General features: G+C 42.0%; 1 protein-coding gene across 5 annotated transcripts in view; it reads right to left on the reverse strand.

Moving 5' to 3' along the window:
• The window catches only part of ARHGAP24 (Rho GTPase activating protein 24), a 213,911-nt gene that overhangs the window by 48,577 nt on the left and 148,108 nt on the right, over nucleotides 1-17,226 (reverse strand). The window contains exon 1 of one of the 5 annotated variants that reach the window (XM_039391027.1): nucleotides 5,729-5,744. The exons of the other annotated variants lie outside the window; for them this stretch is intronic. The gene's annotated coding sequence lies outside the window, so the exon portion shown is untranslated. Of the gene's footprint in view, nucleotides 1-5,728; nucleotides 5,745-17,226 lie in introns of those variants that run through there. 5 annotated transcript variants of the gene reach the window in all.

Raw genomic sequence — 17,226 nt, forward strand, 5'->3', positions numbered from 1 at the left:
CTGAAAAGCACAAACAGAGCTCAGTGTTCTGTACATCTCCATACCCTGCCACAGAGCAGAATGAACAGAAACCTCATTTTAGCTTTGTTTTGTTGTATTTATGACTCAGAAAGACAGATGATGATAATATGGTCTGCATTTCCCTTCTCATTCATGAGCACAGAATGACCCCAGAGTGAATTTACTTCTAATCTGGGTGGGCCTTTACCTTCACCTTGACAGCTGGAGCCTATATATCACAGGATGTCTTTTTCCCACAGAGATCATTTGGGTCCCATTTCTGGCAGTGTATGCTCACACAAAGTGCTTGCAAGGAGAAACCCAGTATATTTTGAAGTACTGCTGTTTAAAGGACATATATGGGATGAGATGCTAACTTGGTTCACCATACAGAAAAAATGTAAAATGTGTAATATTCATACATTTTCACAGCTCAACCTCGTACAAAGGAAAGACTGTCTTGCGTCTACTTGCCATTTGTTTGAAACATTGGAAAAGGACTGTTGATGAAGTGAGACTCCTGCCAGCCACAGACCTGTCTCTGACAGGTGAGAATCACCCCTCCTTCCCTCTATGCTTAGACTTATTCAACTTCTCACACAGAAGAAATCCACAGAAACCATGACACACATAACAAAGTCAAAAACTGCCTGGGAACAGCAGGCACAGCAGCAGCATGCACAATATGGGAAATGCTCTTCGTGGGTCCATTCCTTCTTAGAAGAAATACCAACAATGTTTCAGTTCCAAAATTTAAATAACCCATGTGGACTGATGCCATTGGTATGAATGAGAAGATGCCCAGATGCAAGCAAGCGGGCAAGGGGGGGATAATATGACATGGAACTCCAGTAGTAACTGTTTAGCTTAAAGGAAATTTGTTTATTGTTCCTTACATCTTCTCACTCACAAGTACACCACTGGGCTAGTCAGAGAGAGCCCATGAAAGATCTGAGGCCAGTCATAGGCTTAAGTGGTTTCAGGGCTATTGTGAACCAGTGGAGCTTCAACTCATATCAGATCCTTATTCCATCTGAGAACAATTCACAGATGTGCTCCTAAAATACACTTTTAAGGAAGGAGATGATAGTTAAATGTAACTAGTCCACTCCTTTTATGGTAAAGAAGAACTGCCAGGGTGTGATTCATCTGAGCTACCGTTCCAGCCTGTCCTAGGGTGAGATGATTCACGCTGCAGAGATACCACTTCTCTTCTGAGTGTTCAGGTACACACACTTGCATTGGCTTTCTTTGACAGTTTATGGACATTGCATGTGAGTCTGTGTGCGTACAAAGAAGCTTATTTAAGGGTCCATTTCTAATGTAAATGTTCACACCTTGTTCCCTGGGCTGCTCTGGACTGCATGCCAGCTGTCAGGCATGCACAGGTGAGGACTTAAAGAAGTATTAGCATTTCTTACATGGCTGCTGGTTGGAAATATATCCCTGAAGTATCTACAAATTGTTTACTTATTAAGAAGTATCAGTAAATCTACAAAGTAAATAAACTGCAATTAAGCAGAAGAAGTTATTCAAGACACTTGCTTTTCCTACTAGGAAAGAAAGAAAAACTTCATATAGTAAAGTCATGGCAGTGCATGATAAACCTGAGAGGCAACCAGTTGGCATTTCTGATTTTGGCACAGGATTATTGGCAAATTTCTTTACATCAGTGAAAGGATTCAAAATCTGACAATGGGAAAGGCAGCAAAAATGCATCCATGACAACCTGGACAACATCAAAGCCATGCACTCAGCAGACACCAGCTAATACTGAAGAGACAGCATCTGTCCTTCAGGTAATCACTGACTCTCTCAAGAAACACAAAGCCTGAACTAGGAAAAAGTTATAAGCTTGGGATAAGGACCTAATGATGACATACAAATACCTTGTGCTGACATAACAGGAGACAGGATTTAACTGTCATCGGTTCCTTTGAAAAATTTACTGTTCATAACCACTACGTGCACTGTAAACTGTGCACTATGAAGAAGTTGGTACAATTTTCTGATGTCCTCACAAAACAATAGAAGAGCGTGTTAATGTTAGCTGGAAGTCAGACAAAAAGATTTCAGTGATGTTTAACAAGATTCCCTAGCTACGTTGAAAGCTGAAAAAATATTCAACAGTAAGTTATGATCTTTTGATGGATTCTTTAAAATTCTGTCTTATAATTAGACTAAGTTTCTAAATTCAACAGAAGGGTAACTCATTCACTGACAGGTTACTATTCACGAAGGATGTTATTCCCATATGGAGGGTATGGAATACTTTTTCAAGTGTGCTGAAGAAAGACACAGCAAGCAACTGTCCCTACACCATGCAGCATAGATGGCAGAAGATATTTTTATAAGAACAGGAACAAAAAAAAATATAATATAGAAGTCAGTAAAAGATAAATACTTACCAGTAAGATTACTAAATGCATCACCAAGATTCATCACCTATTCAAAATACAGAGGCATCTACAGGATCTCATATCAGCTTGTACATGGTAGTTGTCAAACCCTGAGAGATTTTTTGGAAAGGTGACTTTGGTATCTTAGAAAGTCTCTCAGTATCAGTAGCACAGCTTGAACTGGCAAATATCGAAAAGTTTGTGAGAGAACCAGCTCTTGTAAGGTTTCCCACATAAGGTCTTCTTACAGGAACATAAATTCTGATGCTTATCCAAGCTGAACTGCTGAGTCCCTCTGAAGTGTGCCAAGGCACTTACCATGGGGAGAGAGGGAGGCTGCCCTCAAGAGCAGGCTGCTTTTAGGAAGCACATCCTGAGTAGGGGCAGAGCTGCACTCCCAAGAGCTGAGCAGAAATCCCAGGTAAGCCTGACCCAGGGCTTTAAGTTATTTCCTCAAGTACTTTATGGTATAGCCAGCAGCAGCCAGACAAAGAGAAGTTTCCCATATTACTGAAAGTGGAGTCACTTCTCCCATGTGCCTCAGAACCACCTCAAATTTTACTGGATGCTGTGGTCAGACACAACGTGATTAAGACCCCAGTTTGAAATCATGTCCTGCCTTGGAGTTTTCTCCCCAAAATCATAAAATCAACCGGGTTGGAAAAGACCTCTGAGATCCTCAAGTCCAACCCTTGATCCAACACTTACCAGTGCCGTGCTTACCAGACCATGGCACTCAGTGCCACAGCCAGTCTCATCTTAAAAACCTCCAGGGATGGTGAATCCACCACCTCCTTGGGCAGCCCATTCCAATGTCTGGTTACTCTCTCTGTAAAAAATTTCTTCCTAATATCCAACCTAAACCTCCCCTGGCAGAGCTTAAGACCATGCCCTCTTGTCCTACTGCTGGTTGCCTGGGAGAAGAGATCGACGCCCACCTGGCTACACGGTAAATGAAACACTGGCTTTGGCTCTGGCTTATGCACTCACACAGAGCTAAAGTCTAAGTTTGCTACCTTGCCCGGGGCCAAGAACAACAGCAGCCTTAGAACAGTCTGTGGGAATGGCTGCAGTCTGAGGGTCCCCCTGCTCCTACATGGAGATCCAGTGCAACCAGTTCACATCAAACCCTTCTCTGAAGGGCTGCTTGGCCAGTGCCAGGAGATGCAGAAGTGCTTTTCTGTGTATCAGTATCTACTTAAGTTTTCAAAATGAAAAAGTGCAAAGGAAAATACTTGAAAGATGATGCTTATATGAGACCCAACCATGTGTTGCCCTTGCAGTGCAATTTTCACTTCCTTTCAAAGAATTAATCTTCAAAACATCGCTGTGATCCTTTGAAAGCATACTTCCCCTGTCACTTTGCAAACCATCAAGAAAATAAATTGGATACAAACCCACTTTGAATGTTCAAGTATTTAAGCAAATTCCCTGGAACTGTGTTCTCTGTGTTTCCTTCTGTGATTATTCTACTGTAAAAACATTTATTGATCACAAGGTGAACAGGAACACATTTCCCATAACACATGCTACATTCTGAAGTTATAAGCACAAATGTTCAAGGAAGAACTACACAGTAACTTTCTATTCCATAATAAAATCTTACAGAAAGAAAAACTCAAGTTGATTATAGCTAATTAAATAGGGAAAGATACTAAAACTTACTACAACTTAATTTTTGCAGATCAACAGATGGTAAAATCTAGTTACTCTCACCAGGTTCCTTATATATTAAATATAACATCAGCTGATGCCCAGCATTTCAAATTACTCTATAACTTCACAACACTGAGGAGGAAAGACTAATGCTTGGCAGCCCAGTAGCTGGGGATTTTTCTGAGCAGGAAAGATTTGTTCAAAACGAATGCCATGAGAAGTGAGCTAAATGACAACAGGATATCCTGCTCAAAAGACAAAAAGCCACCTTACTCCACCCAGAGCTGCTACAGTACCCACACATGGAGAAAGAAGTGACCTGACAATGGGAAAAAGCAACTCAAACCAGGCTAAAAATCCCCACCTGGGAAGCAGGGCCCAAAATACAAGAACCAGGCTGTAATGAGAACTGTACTGGCCGTGGCCAAGTAAAATCTCACCTGGGTACAACTAATGTGACACTTTGGGCACAGGACTTAAGGAAAAAGTCATTCATGTATTCATGCTACTCAACCTCTGAGGAATGCTTTGCTGACCTGTTGTAGTGTAAAGTTTCTGCCCGAGTCTGCAGTGCCAGGGCAGTGTGTTTTCTGCCACAACCTCTCCCTCTTTACAGTCTCTGACTAGACTCACTTTTCATGCAGAGTCACTACCAGAGAATTAGGTTTTAGTCCTTGGATAGAGACCTCTGAGTGGGGAAATGCCCCTTTCGATATTCAGATTTGTCTGTTCTATAACTGATATGCACAGAGTAAATAAATTTAATTTACATAAAAGAACATGATGATTTCTCCTCTAATGAAGGATTAACTGTCAGTGCCATGAAAGGCATCTGGCAGCAGTAATCCATGAGCCTTCCTTCTTAGGGGCCTCAACTACTTACAGAAATAACTTCTGTTCCAGCTGACAGTACACTGACAGATCAACAAATGGATTAACACAGTCCCAAAGGCTCACAGACTTAGCCCTGTGCCCCAGTGACCAGGCTGGTCCTTTTGTCCAGTTACTGCAGTAGTTCCACTGTGTATGCCTTCATTGCCATGTAAATTTTCCAATAATCAGGAAATAATCAGGAGAGAGGAGAAAAACCTGTTTTCCATAGTCACAGAGCTCTTTGCTACTGATTTACTCAGGAATCTCGGAGAAGTCGTGCCATTTTCCTGACCTTCAGATACTCTATTAGCAAAATAGGGACAAATGCTCGTGCCTTACTCTGCTTATTATTCTGACATGAAACACTGTTTAAATGCTGATAAAATAATTATAAATGAGACAACATCCCATGGAAGAGAAAACGAAAATGGCAGCAGGATCTAAGGGGACAGTGTAAGTTAATTCAAAACGATAGTGGAAATATAATGATACAATTAAAGTGGTAAACAAATCTAGAGGTAATGAATCAATTTATTAAACTAAATGTCACTATGCATTCTGTACCATGTAGGCATAATTCTCAGAAGAATGCCTCAAATAACTCTGAAGAATTCAAACATACCAAGATTGCAATTCAAAAAACTAATAGCAAAGTCTACCATTTAGGACTGCTAATAAGATTTATGCAGTTTAATAGCTTTTCTCCCTAAAATAGATTTTGCTTATCCATGTAACTAAGCTTACAGATCTCTGCTCTTGACCTTCTAGGGCAATTTTCATGACTGCACTAAAATACACACCACGCTCCTGGGTCTGGGACACAGATTTGTTGCCACAGAGGCTGGGTCACTGACAGGTTAATTCTTTCAGTAACTGCTTCTCAGCAAGACTCAGGTATCCTGTCCAACAGTTCTGCTCCAGTATGCAGTGATAAAATGAAGGTGTTTGTTTACACATGAATGGGTGGATAGGAATGGAATCCTGTTTCTGGGGTGAAATCCTAACACACCCTCCTAGACATCAAAATGAGTCTTCCAAAGCAAAGATTCCATTAATAAGAAAAGGTCTCCTTCCGTATGGTGCTCTTGCAGCCTAAGTCCTCATTAAAAAATTAAACTCTTAGCTAAAATGGAGAATCACGTTTCCACGTTTAGAAAAGACTTTTAGCTATAACATAAAATAATTCTTTATTTGAATCCGAACAATCTGATGGAGAAGACATATTCTAAAGGGCGGGGGTTTTTTTCCCTTTGATGGTGCAGCTAGAAGGCATCCTGACACACAGCTCAGAAGAATGGTGAGCTTGGGGCTCTCCCTTGGAACTACCAAGTCCCTACTCCAGCACAGTTTGGCAGTCTCAGCTTTCATGTAGCTATACCAATGGCTCTGTCCTTGCTTGCAATCCTCTGCTGCAAGCAAAGGGCTGACTCAGTTTTACAGCACGAAGGGTCCAAAGACTCTGCCAAGGAATGCCAGCTGATGAGAAAATAAAGGACAGGTGCTCAACTCGTTTTAATTCAGTATTTACATACAGGTGATAAGAGCTGCAGATAAATTATTCATGAAATACTAACTTGCTACAGTTGATTTTGCAAATAGTTTAAAAAAAGACACACAAATTAACGCTTACTTTAATAAGAAGCTAAGACAACAGCTAGGGCTCATCAAACAATGTTAATCTTGTGGCAGATAAACATAATCAAACCCTTATTTCATCTCCCATTTAACTCCTTATTTTCTCCCTAATTTTTCTGTTTCCTTCAGTGTCCCAAGCCATATAGCCCTGATCCTTCATTCCTGTTTTTCTTTTATTCATCATCCTGCCTTGTTTTACTTCCCAGGAGTAGGTCCACACACCGCATACACCCACAGTGATGAGCTGTGAAATCCACTGGTGGGCTTCCTGAAATCTGTCTGGGAAAATGGATAGCTAGTCTGAATATTATTTTCTCATAAATGCCTCTATTTGTGTACCCACTCAAGATTTCCAGGAGTGGGACCCATCCGTGCCAGACCAAAAATGACCATAAGCCATTACATTCTTTACATGAGTCATTACATTCAGCCACTGCTGCTTCCTTGGGAATATCCTTGGACAACGTTTGCTCAAGCAAGAAGAAAGTATTTCCCACCCTTGTGAAGGTGGAACATGCAAAAATGAACAGGAAGGAAAAGCTACATCCACATGACACAGACGAGTGACAAACTAAGGTTTCAGGAATTGTCTGAGAGAGATGTAGGAACATACCTTCAGGCAAGAGGGAAAGTGGTGCCAGCAGGGACAGTCCCAGACAGCAAAGAGCAGCTCTCACCTCTGCCAGAGGCAGAGAAGGTTCACCCTGAGCGACCTGCCCACCTGGCATCCCAGACACTGGTGTGCAGGCAGTTTGTACATGAAGGACAGACCAGACAAAACCCAATACATTTAAGAATGCTACTGATTTCAGATGATTTGCAATCTTGTGTGTTTTATCCCTAGGTAAGCACAACTGTGTGCTTAGAAACTCCATACAAGGTCTAGCCACCTTTTTTTTTTTCAAATGTGATTAATTCTTCTGACCTCACAGGTCTGAAGAATAAACTGCAAGGCTATTATCTGTGACAGCAGTATTTTGATGCTTTCTGTCTAGGCTCCAGACACCCCTGGGATTCTCAATCCAGCAAATCTGTCCTTCAGGATGACTCTAGATCAACTCTCCAGATACATATATGACCTCATGTGAACAGTCAACTAACAATAAACTGGCTTTGCCCCATTACTTTAACTCAGGTACCCCATAAACCCAACCATTTGCAATAATCACTTCATTTAACTTTGCTACTGTATTACTTCTCCCAGGCTAAAAGAAGCACGTTGAAATCTGACCACCAACTGCAGCACATGACTTTCAGTAACCCTCCCATCACATGACGAAAGCACCACGTCTCAGATCCACACAGCCCATTCATGCTGCATCAGGAGAGAGGCACCACACTGAACTGCAGAAGACTATCTCCTCCTGGCAATCCTGTCCTACAACGGCACAGAAGACCTCCCTTACAGCTCCCTAAAACAGACCAGCACAGGAAAAGATCTCATCATCACTTACACCCTCACTGTAAAAGGTACAACTATATCACCTACACACCAGCACTCTGCCACTGCACATCCCAATGTGCTACGGTCAAGCTGCCTTCATCCAACTCTGCTTAATAAGCAAATCATGGCCTCTTGCACCAGTTTCAGGTTATGAGTGGTCTTCAGATTTAGCACCATGCAGAGCTCATTACAGTAACCCCCTTCCTGAAGTAACCAGGTGTTGGATGAATTTGGTAAATAGGGCAATTGAAAATAGTTATATTCTAATGAGGTGTAGATAGAAAGCAAACACATCTTGTTCCAGCTGCTCTTTTCTCTACATTTTGGACAAAGAGACTCTTAATTCCGGAGTCCCACTGCTTTGTTACCCCACCACCTCTCCTAACCCATCTTGACTGGGCCCCAAGTACCAAAATGCTTATCCCAAAGGCCATGCTTGTATGTACACTGCATGAAATATTCCACCTCGCTGTCTGCTGGCGTGGGACAGCTGCGACACTGCCATGTCTGACCAACATGTACGTCTATTTTCTTTTGCTAAGCTTGAAAATGAGGCTTTAAGCCTGTGGAAGCAGCTGCACCCTGCCTTAGTAAAACCTATGAACAAGAGTTTGTTTTTGTTTTCTCTGGGACACTACCAAACAAAACTGAACCTCCCAGACAGAATATCTACTCTCAGAGATGGCAACAGAAGCACTTGAGTCTCTATTAGTATTTGAGCATACAACTATGGAAAACCAACAGCCAGGCACCAAGCCTGTTGTGTCAAGAGGCTGACGACTGTGATTTCCCTCAGAGACTGCTGTAGGAAGGTGCCAGCCTCACACCTTCAGGAGATGGTAATTCTCAGCTGACTTTCCTGCAGGTGGTCTCTCTAAAGGCACTGGAAAGGAAGTTACTGTACAGGATTTTTGCAGAGCACTTCACTTCAGAGCCATCCTAGAACAGGCTGTGCTTGCCCACCTCAGTTAATGTATTCTTTTCGTAATTAGGGCTGGTATGTGCCAAGAGAGCCCTTTTACTGCTGACCACACCACTACAGAGGCCAGAGATATGTGTCACCTGTGCTAGTTCAGCAATGGAACAGACTCCCTGTTGTCACTTGTCAGGGTCCCTAATTGAACTTTCTCTGTCCAAAAAATGGGCTGCTCCGACCACTTCCCATCACCATCACAACATGGCTTACCACAACCTCACACCACCACCAGAAGCTTTGCATACCCTGCAAACCAGCTCACCTTGGCCCTTGCTCTTGCTCAGTCTAGCTGTGTACTTCTCAGAGAGACCATGGCTATTTTACAAGTAATAACAGGGAAATGTTACTCAAAATGCACTACACTACTTGTGCTGCCTGCAGCTTAGGTCATAAGCAACCTTCCAGCCAGCTCCACAGCTTTTTGCTCCCATATCCATAGAAATCACCTATAGTGTCTTACAAAGCCCGTGTTTTTTCCAGCTGGCCTCTCCCGTCCCTGCAAGGGACAAAGGAGGCTTATCATCAAAAGAAGACAGACATGGATATCAGCAGCCTACCAAATCTGCTCGAAGCCATGCAAACAACAGCTCTGACCTTGGAAGCAGTCAAAACAAAATTACATCTTATCTCACTCCCAGCATAGGTATCTGATTAACTGGAAGGACACTTAACACAGAGAGAAAGAAGTACCTTCACTACACACAGGAAAATCTTGCCTGCATACAAAAACCCAATCCAACAGTAAATTCACAAGAGTAAATTTGTAACAGTTAATTCATGAAAGAAGGTGGCTCGGTCCTCAAAATCAGCTGTCTGAATGCTATCCCATCACTAGGGTCACTTGCCATCCCAGCCTTAGAATTCAGTATCCTTACATATAAATTGATTTTAAAGGTACTGTTAGCCTTGAAAACAGTTATTCCTTGGATAAGAATTAGGAAAGATGGAATGGATGAAGGTATTTCTCAAGGGTTAAAAAAGGTTTCTGATGTGTGCATGGAGGTGTGGGAATCACAGTGGAAGCTAAAGGGGGTGGACACTGATTCCAGTGCTGGACTAGTAATATGCAATTCCATTAGAGAAGAGTTAGGCTGAGAGACTAGGGATAAACTGCTAATCCTATCCAACAGACAGGGTTAGAAAAGAAATTGGCAGGTTTGTGTCACCTGCATCACAAACTATATTGGTCGAACATCCTCTGCATCAAGAGGGTGAGGTGAAGCAGCAGTTCAGCTGAGTGAAATGAGGAACTTCATTTTGGGGTTAAGAGGTAGGTCTGGGAAGTGAAAAGTAGCTGTCATCTAAAAACATCTTTGCTGGGTATTTTGTTTGTGTGTGCATCTGGAGTTTTTTTAAAGGAATGAAACACTATCCACGGAAGTCATCCCAATGCCTGCAGTAGCAGGTATAAGCTAAAAGTTCTGTAGTAAAAAAGGAGCAAGTTGAAAGACACTGTGGGATTTGCAGCAGCCAACCATTTAAATAAGCAAATTCACTCTGAGGACAAACCACAATGAAATCATTCCCAGGCTGCATTCGGGGAAGGGAGGAAGAACACTCAAGTTCTGAAACAAAACCTTGCATTTTCTCACCTGGGCAAGTGTAGAGAGGCTTTATTTAAAAAAACAAGCAAACAAATTAGCCAAGCATGTTTCCTATACCCCAGCCCACTTCCTCTGTCTTTAGTTCCTGAGATGTTAATTTAAGGGTAAAGGAGCTGCTGATCCTGACCACGGACTCCATAAACCAAATAACATTCAGAAAGCCATTTCTGGCAGAGATACCAGAGAAATTGCCAAGTCTCACAGACAGGTTTTGAGAACAAGTAATTTACTTGGTCATTTGCAAAGGCCAAGATCTGGAAGCTACACTGCATAAGAAAGTTTTGAAAGACTCATCAAAACACAGAAAATTAGATTAATAAAATTTCAGATGACAATGTATCTGGAACAGTAATTAATAAATAGCAAGTATATCACCATCCTGTACACCAGGTGGTGACATTTGGGTACGTCTACCCAAGCATATGCTGTCCTTTCTGAACTCTGCATGTACACACTGTTGTGTGCAGGACAGTTTTTCCCAGTGGCACAACCAAAAGTTCAGTGCAATAGAAAAACAGGGCCGCTGCAAAGATCTGCAACACATGCTGATGGTCAGACCTTTATCTACTGTTGCACACAATTTCAGTACTTTTTCTATCACGTGATCTGAAAGTGGTCAAAGATAATCAGAGATACTTAATGAAAAGGTCTCTGAATATTTCAGGGGTTGTGATGACTTACAGTCCAAGGAGCTACTTCAACTCCTGATCAAAGTAAGCTCCATGACTGGTCTGTGAGGTTAATAGAGATAGAAACAAGCAGAATTTAGCCTTGTCAAGTAAGCACAGACTTTTCACTGGCTTACCACAAGAACAGAAATTTACTGACACACCAGTTTTCAAGGCACATATGATGGTTATTGATATGAAAAAAGCTGCCTTCTGAATGAATTGCATGTAGTCATGGAGCTATTCTCAGCCTAAATCCTCTGCTGAAAATACTGTAAACACACCATACACAAGCAGCCTGTACTTGGAAGTGAAAAAATCAAGTATTTTATTCATAAAAATGGAAACACAACGTCTCAAACTACAACAGGAACCCCAAGTAAACCCAAAACATAACTTCTCCATCAGAGAAATGAATGCAATTACAGAGTCATAAAAATAATTGCAAATCACCCAGAGAACCGACTCAGCAGTTCTCTGTCTCCCTGAGCCTGCTGAACAGTTAACAGTGGGGGCATTTCAAGCTCAGTTGCTCAGTGGGAACCTCCATTCCATTTCCAGCTCCAGGATCCAGTTTCAACAGGAAAGCTGGCGCTACTGAATCAACAGTGGCCTTGCCCTCTGTGCCTCCAGTCTCCTCCCTGGCTGGTGGGGTGCACCAGCCACACAACAGGAGGGAACAACTTATCAGGAGCAGCATTAACTTCTGTGAGAACAAAAGCCTCAGGTATGTGCCACAAGAAGATAAGCATCTGTCTCCTTATGCACCGGGAATAAATGGCATTTAGACCCCATCGCTTCCTGAAGGACAGACTTGAGGACTCCAGCAGGCTGTACCTGCCGAGCAGCAGTGCACTGAGACTTGCTCCTTTGCCCTTAACCACACCTAGGTCCTTGCACTCCCCTTGAAAACACAACCGTGAGTGAAACACAGCAGTGGGAGGGCTCAGGAGGCACCTGAGGTTTTCAAAATCACCGAACACCAGTGAGATGTGGCAGCACCATCCACAGACTCAAATGCAAAGGGAGGGCAGGTCCCAAGCAATGCTGGCATGTGAAGTCTGTGAACAGGAAGCTGGGCACAAGGAACCTGTCTGAGAACCACTGAGTTGTGTGAAATGCCACATGCTGGGGTTATTTCAAGGGGGAAAGAAAAAAAAAAAAGAAAAGAGACAGAGATACACACACCCACAACCCCAAGAACCAGAAACTGCAGCGATACTGCATTGCAGTGGGGGGAATTGGGGATGGAAATCCCAAAGCATCATATAGAAACAATACCAACCACCAGTGGGCACAGACCTCACCACTGTAAGATGGTCAGTGGCTGCAGTGACCCTGTGACCCATTCCCCTCACAGCTCTGCCCAGAAAGGCTGCCCAGGGTACTCCTCTTCGATTAAAGACTTGCCAAGAGTTCGTCCCAGCTGCTCAAAAAGGTTCTGGGGATTAATCTGCTCCTGAACAAACAAATTCCCGCTCTGTAACAAGCTCCCGTGCTAGACTGCATTGGCTGACCGAAGTCAGAGGCAAGACAAACAGCTTTCAGGGCGTTCATTAACAGCAATAAGCATAAATTCATTATGTGTTTTACCAGCTCTGGGAAGGTAACAGTATTTTCCCTCATGTAAATCAGTCTATAGCAAATTAAATCCCTAATTTCACTACAGAGATTTGTATTAGCTTCCACCAGCCTTGACTTTAAGCTGCTTATTTCACCTCAGACATCACTGTTTCATTGATTACAACATATAAATAGAAACATGTGTTTCTGGACCAGGACTTTTTCTGTATCACAGAGGATGACCGATTTATGATGGCACTACACAACAAGCAACCAGTCAATTCTAACCCCCAACATAAGGTTTCAGTGGGGAGTATTTCCACTGAGAACAAAAGGGCTAAACTGGTCCAAACTTATTAGCAGCAGGCTTTTGCAAACTGATTTTTAACTAACAATAAAAATGGATATCTTTCTCCTGTTTCTTTCTCAAACATCTACTGATACCAATGGTAATCATGTAATTAAGAACACACAACTGAATATACTGGAGCCAAAAACATTACTCCAAAAATCTTTCATTTTCAATTTTATGGAAAACACCGGAGTCTTTTTCATTTGGTCTTCGAAAAACATGAATGGATATATCTTTTTCACCACCTGTAAAAGTGAATTTTACCACCTAACAATGCCTTCAAACAAATTTTTTAAGGTAAACTATTCAGGTAAAAAAAGCAACAGCCCAGTGAACACTGTGACACAGTTAAGGACAGTACATGCTCATATCAACCGTGTGTGGTGGAGTTTCTCCCGCTTCTTAAATATTAATTAAAATATTTTCTTAAATAACCAGTTGAGTATCTATCCTGAAACATATTCTAATATTTCTCAATTTAAACTGAAATTTGTAATCCTTTAAAAAGGATTCCTTTCAGGATATTCAGTTGTTCAGGGTTAGGTGTTTTCATTGCATTTCTCTCTGGACTAATCCTAAGTAACCAAACTGCATTCATTAACCACAGACAATTACTTAATCCACTATTTTCATAACAGGGGTCAGATCCCACACAATGTTGTCACACCACTTATTCTTTCCTATGAAAGGAGAAAGGATGATGAGGCATCAAGATTGATCCTAATTGTCAGAGGTACCAAATGCCAGTTTGCAATTAAACTTCCTTCACAGTTTGGTATTTGCTTTCAATCTACCCCTCATTATAACATATGGAGCTGTTATGCCCACTGCCTGCTAAATATCCTGCTAAGGGCTATTTAGAGTAGAAAACCTCTCTAATGATAGATGATTACATTTCTATTAGATTTGCTGCACACCATCTCTCTACTGGAAATCTGAAACTGAGTGTTGTTCAGTGCTATAACCTCTACTCTGCTGACAGGCAAGGGTAAACCTAAATGAAAAAGATGATTTAATTATTCATTTATTTAAATTACAAGTAACTTTCTGCTTTCTTTGCCAGTGCCTTAAGGAACACTGCAGTAATGGAGAGGCTTTGCAGAACTCCTGAAGGTCTTACAAAAAATATAATTCAGCATTCCCTGCAGAAATCCGAAGTATTTTCAATAACATTATTACTGAGCATTAATAAAGGAATTCCCAGCTTGTGATACAGGTATGATGGTACTGCTGACAATATTTCATTATAAAAATTCCTAGAGGGCAGCAGGGATCCAGCTATGAAGACAGCATTAACATCCAAACCTCTGAAGGGAAGAAATCAGAGTTCTGGCTATCATTTATTAAAAAGGAGCTTGCCTCTTACACTCCTTCAGAACTCATTCTTTCAGATACAGTTCCAGTTCTTCAGTCCATGTAAAGCACATGTTAAAATACACCGAGATGGCATTTCAAGTACAATTGTCTTCCAGGCTTTACAGTACCTTAGTTTTGATTCACAGAATTGTCACAGTAAGTTCCGGTACAAAGAGCACAATTAAAAAGGTTTTAAACCGTGCTGTTAGGGCTCCCTACATATTGATGTGACAGGTATGTTATTATTGCACAGTGACTGCAATATCTATTGAGGATGATATTTCCAACTCAACATACTGTGTCTGTAATTCAGCTTGGTAATATATAACCTGGAGCATACACTGGTATAGTTAAGAAAAATGAGACAGAATTAATTACAAATTTATTTTACTCTGATAGATTTGAAAAAAATATATAGTTGGTAAAGTGTGAGATCAAAGAGTAGAGATTGTAAGCCTGAGGCTGGAAATGTAATAATGTACATCGTCTCCTAGTCCAAACTTGCAAGTGGTCTGTGCAAACTAAGCTGCAGTGGACAGGCTACAGAGGCATGTGGTGACTCCTCTGGCTCCAAGTCACCCAATGGCCACGGCAGCAAAGCAGTTTATTTGCTGGCGACCAGTGCAGGACTGGGCATGGGCCTTTGTGCACCAACTCTTCTTCTGGCACTATTCACAGGGGCTGCACACAATGGATGTTACCTGCAAAGCTAAAATTAATGGCAGGGAGAGGAAGGAGAAGGGTGTTTTCCTAGTTTTCTGAATTCAAGATATTGCAGACAAACATTAACTGGCAACTGCAGTTTCTACCAGGTGCTTTAAAGTATTTGGATAAATATGTGTAGCCATAAAGATTGCAGATGGGTCCCCTAAAGACAGACAATACAGAGCTGTGGGGGAGCAGCAGGCTGTGGCTTAGTGCAGATACCATGCAGAAACCTGTCTCAGGGCTAAGCAAACACTCTGCTTGTTACCTGCTCTGGTGGGAGTTCATCTGCTCTGAACAGGTTCACAGAAAGCTGCCTGTCCACCCTGCCCCATGGGTACCAGGGGACCTCCACGCATGGCACACTATGGCACATTTCTGACATATGGCACATTCCTGTTACAGCTGTGGGTTTCAATGACCACAGTTAGGACTGATTACCGAAAAAGGCCTCCAAAACCTACTGACTACAGCACAGAAACCAGGGGAAGAAAGCAAATGGCCTAGAAATATGTGCACGTGCAGGGTGATGTTTGGTCATGTTCATGACAAAGCAGCTTAACGGGAGATGGTGCTCGTGGGTCCTCAGCCCAAAGCTAGACCAGGCACACAAAGGAGCACTACAGTCCATTAGTCAGCTACAGATGACATTTCTAATTTGACAAGGATTTTAGTCAGAATGTAACCCTGCACTGCATGCAGCCACTGGACTCCAAATGCAATGAAATACCAGTGGGATTTATGGTCCTGAACTCCTATTTTGTGCAAGAATCTGACAAAATGCTCATTTCCCCTCTTCTCTGTTCATTTAACCTCTCATTACAAATTCACAAAAGGGCCTCAATGAAATCAGACTATTACAATTCCAAGAAATTTTGATTTAAGACAACGCGAATGAAAAATGGAAATGTAAAATATTTATACAAACAAACGACATTTTACCGTTTTCCATGCTAATGTGGAAAGAGGAGAATGAAAACACAGTTTACACCGAAATTCCTTCTCCCAGAAGGCAGAAATTAGAGATCGATCATACATGACAGCATTAAAAAAAAAAAGAAAAAGCCAGTCAGGAATTTAACCATGCTGGAGCTTGCATTTGCAGCTCAAGCCTCATTTCTCTCAGAGTATGTCTTTTCATATATGTGCAGTGGAAAAACACACAAACCAGTCTCTGTCTTCCCCAGACTCGGGTGGCTCTTTCTTAAACTTGGTCTACTTGCATCGTTGAAACTTTTTAAGTTCTTGTTACGGTTAAAATCTGCCTAGTCATGGAAAACATGCAGACTTGCACACTTTTACTGCAGGCTGCAGTAAAAGTAACCTGTGGTATTATTTTAACACAGCTAGATAAGTCAGCTTACAGAAGGCAATTCTGAACGTGACATGCCTACGTACTGCTGATGTGACGGCTTGGAGATGCTTGGCTAAGGACAGTTGGCCTCAAAGGCTTGATTCCAGTTATGCTCATGGCTTAGCATAAGGCCCGACCATGCTGGCTCTTAAACTGATTGTTCTGTACTGCATTTAACCCTTATAGTACACATTACATACCCAGATTATATTAGGAAGCAATTCTTAAAGCACATAGCTGCTATGGCAACAGCTTTTGCGGGAAGCAGATATTCTCATCTCTCCATAAAGCCAGCAGGTCTAATGGCACCTTGTGCTGCAAGTGACACCTCAAGGAAATACATCTAGTGAGAAACAAAGCAGGCAGGCTGCTGCCTGCCATCAGCAATGCTGTTTTCTGCAGCTTGATGGGCTTTCACGGGAGGCATTTTTCCTAAATCAAGACCCCTAAATCAGGTTAAATAGCCCAGGCTGCCTCACACAGGGTTTATTTCTAAAGGGCTGAACAACAGCAGCTCTACTATATTCTCAGCACCTGCAAAAGGCATTCATAACCACCACAATGAATAGAGCGGAAAGGCATGGAGAGGTGCTGAACAACTGGCTACTACAGACATGGATTTATTAACAAACAGGGGCCTT

Source organism: Pipra filicauda, unplaced genomic scaffold (genome assembly GCF_003945595.2).
Source record: "Pipra filicauda isolate LSUMZ 115617 unplaced genomic scaffold, ASM394559v2 scaffold8_size5757611_pilon, whole genome shotgun sequence".
NCBI lineage: Eukaryota > Metazoa > Chordata > Aves > Passeriformes > Pipridae > Pipra > Pipra filicauda.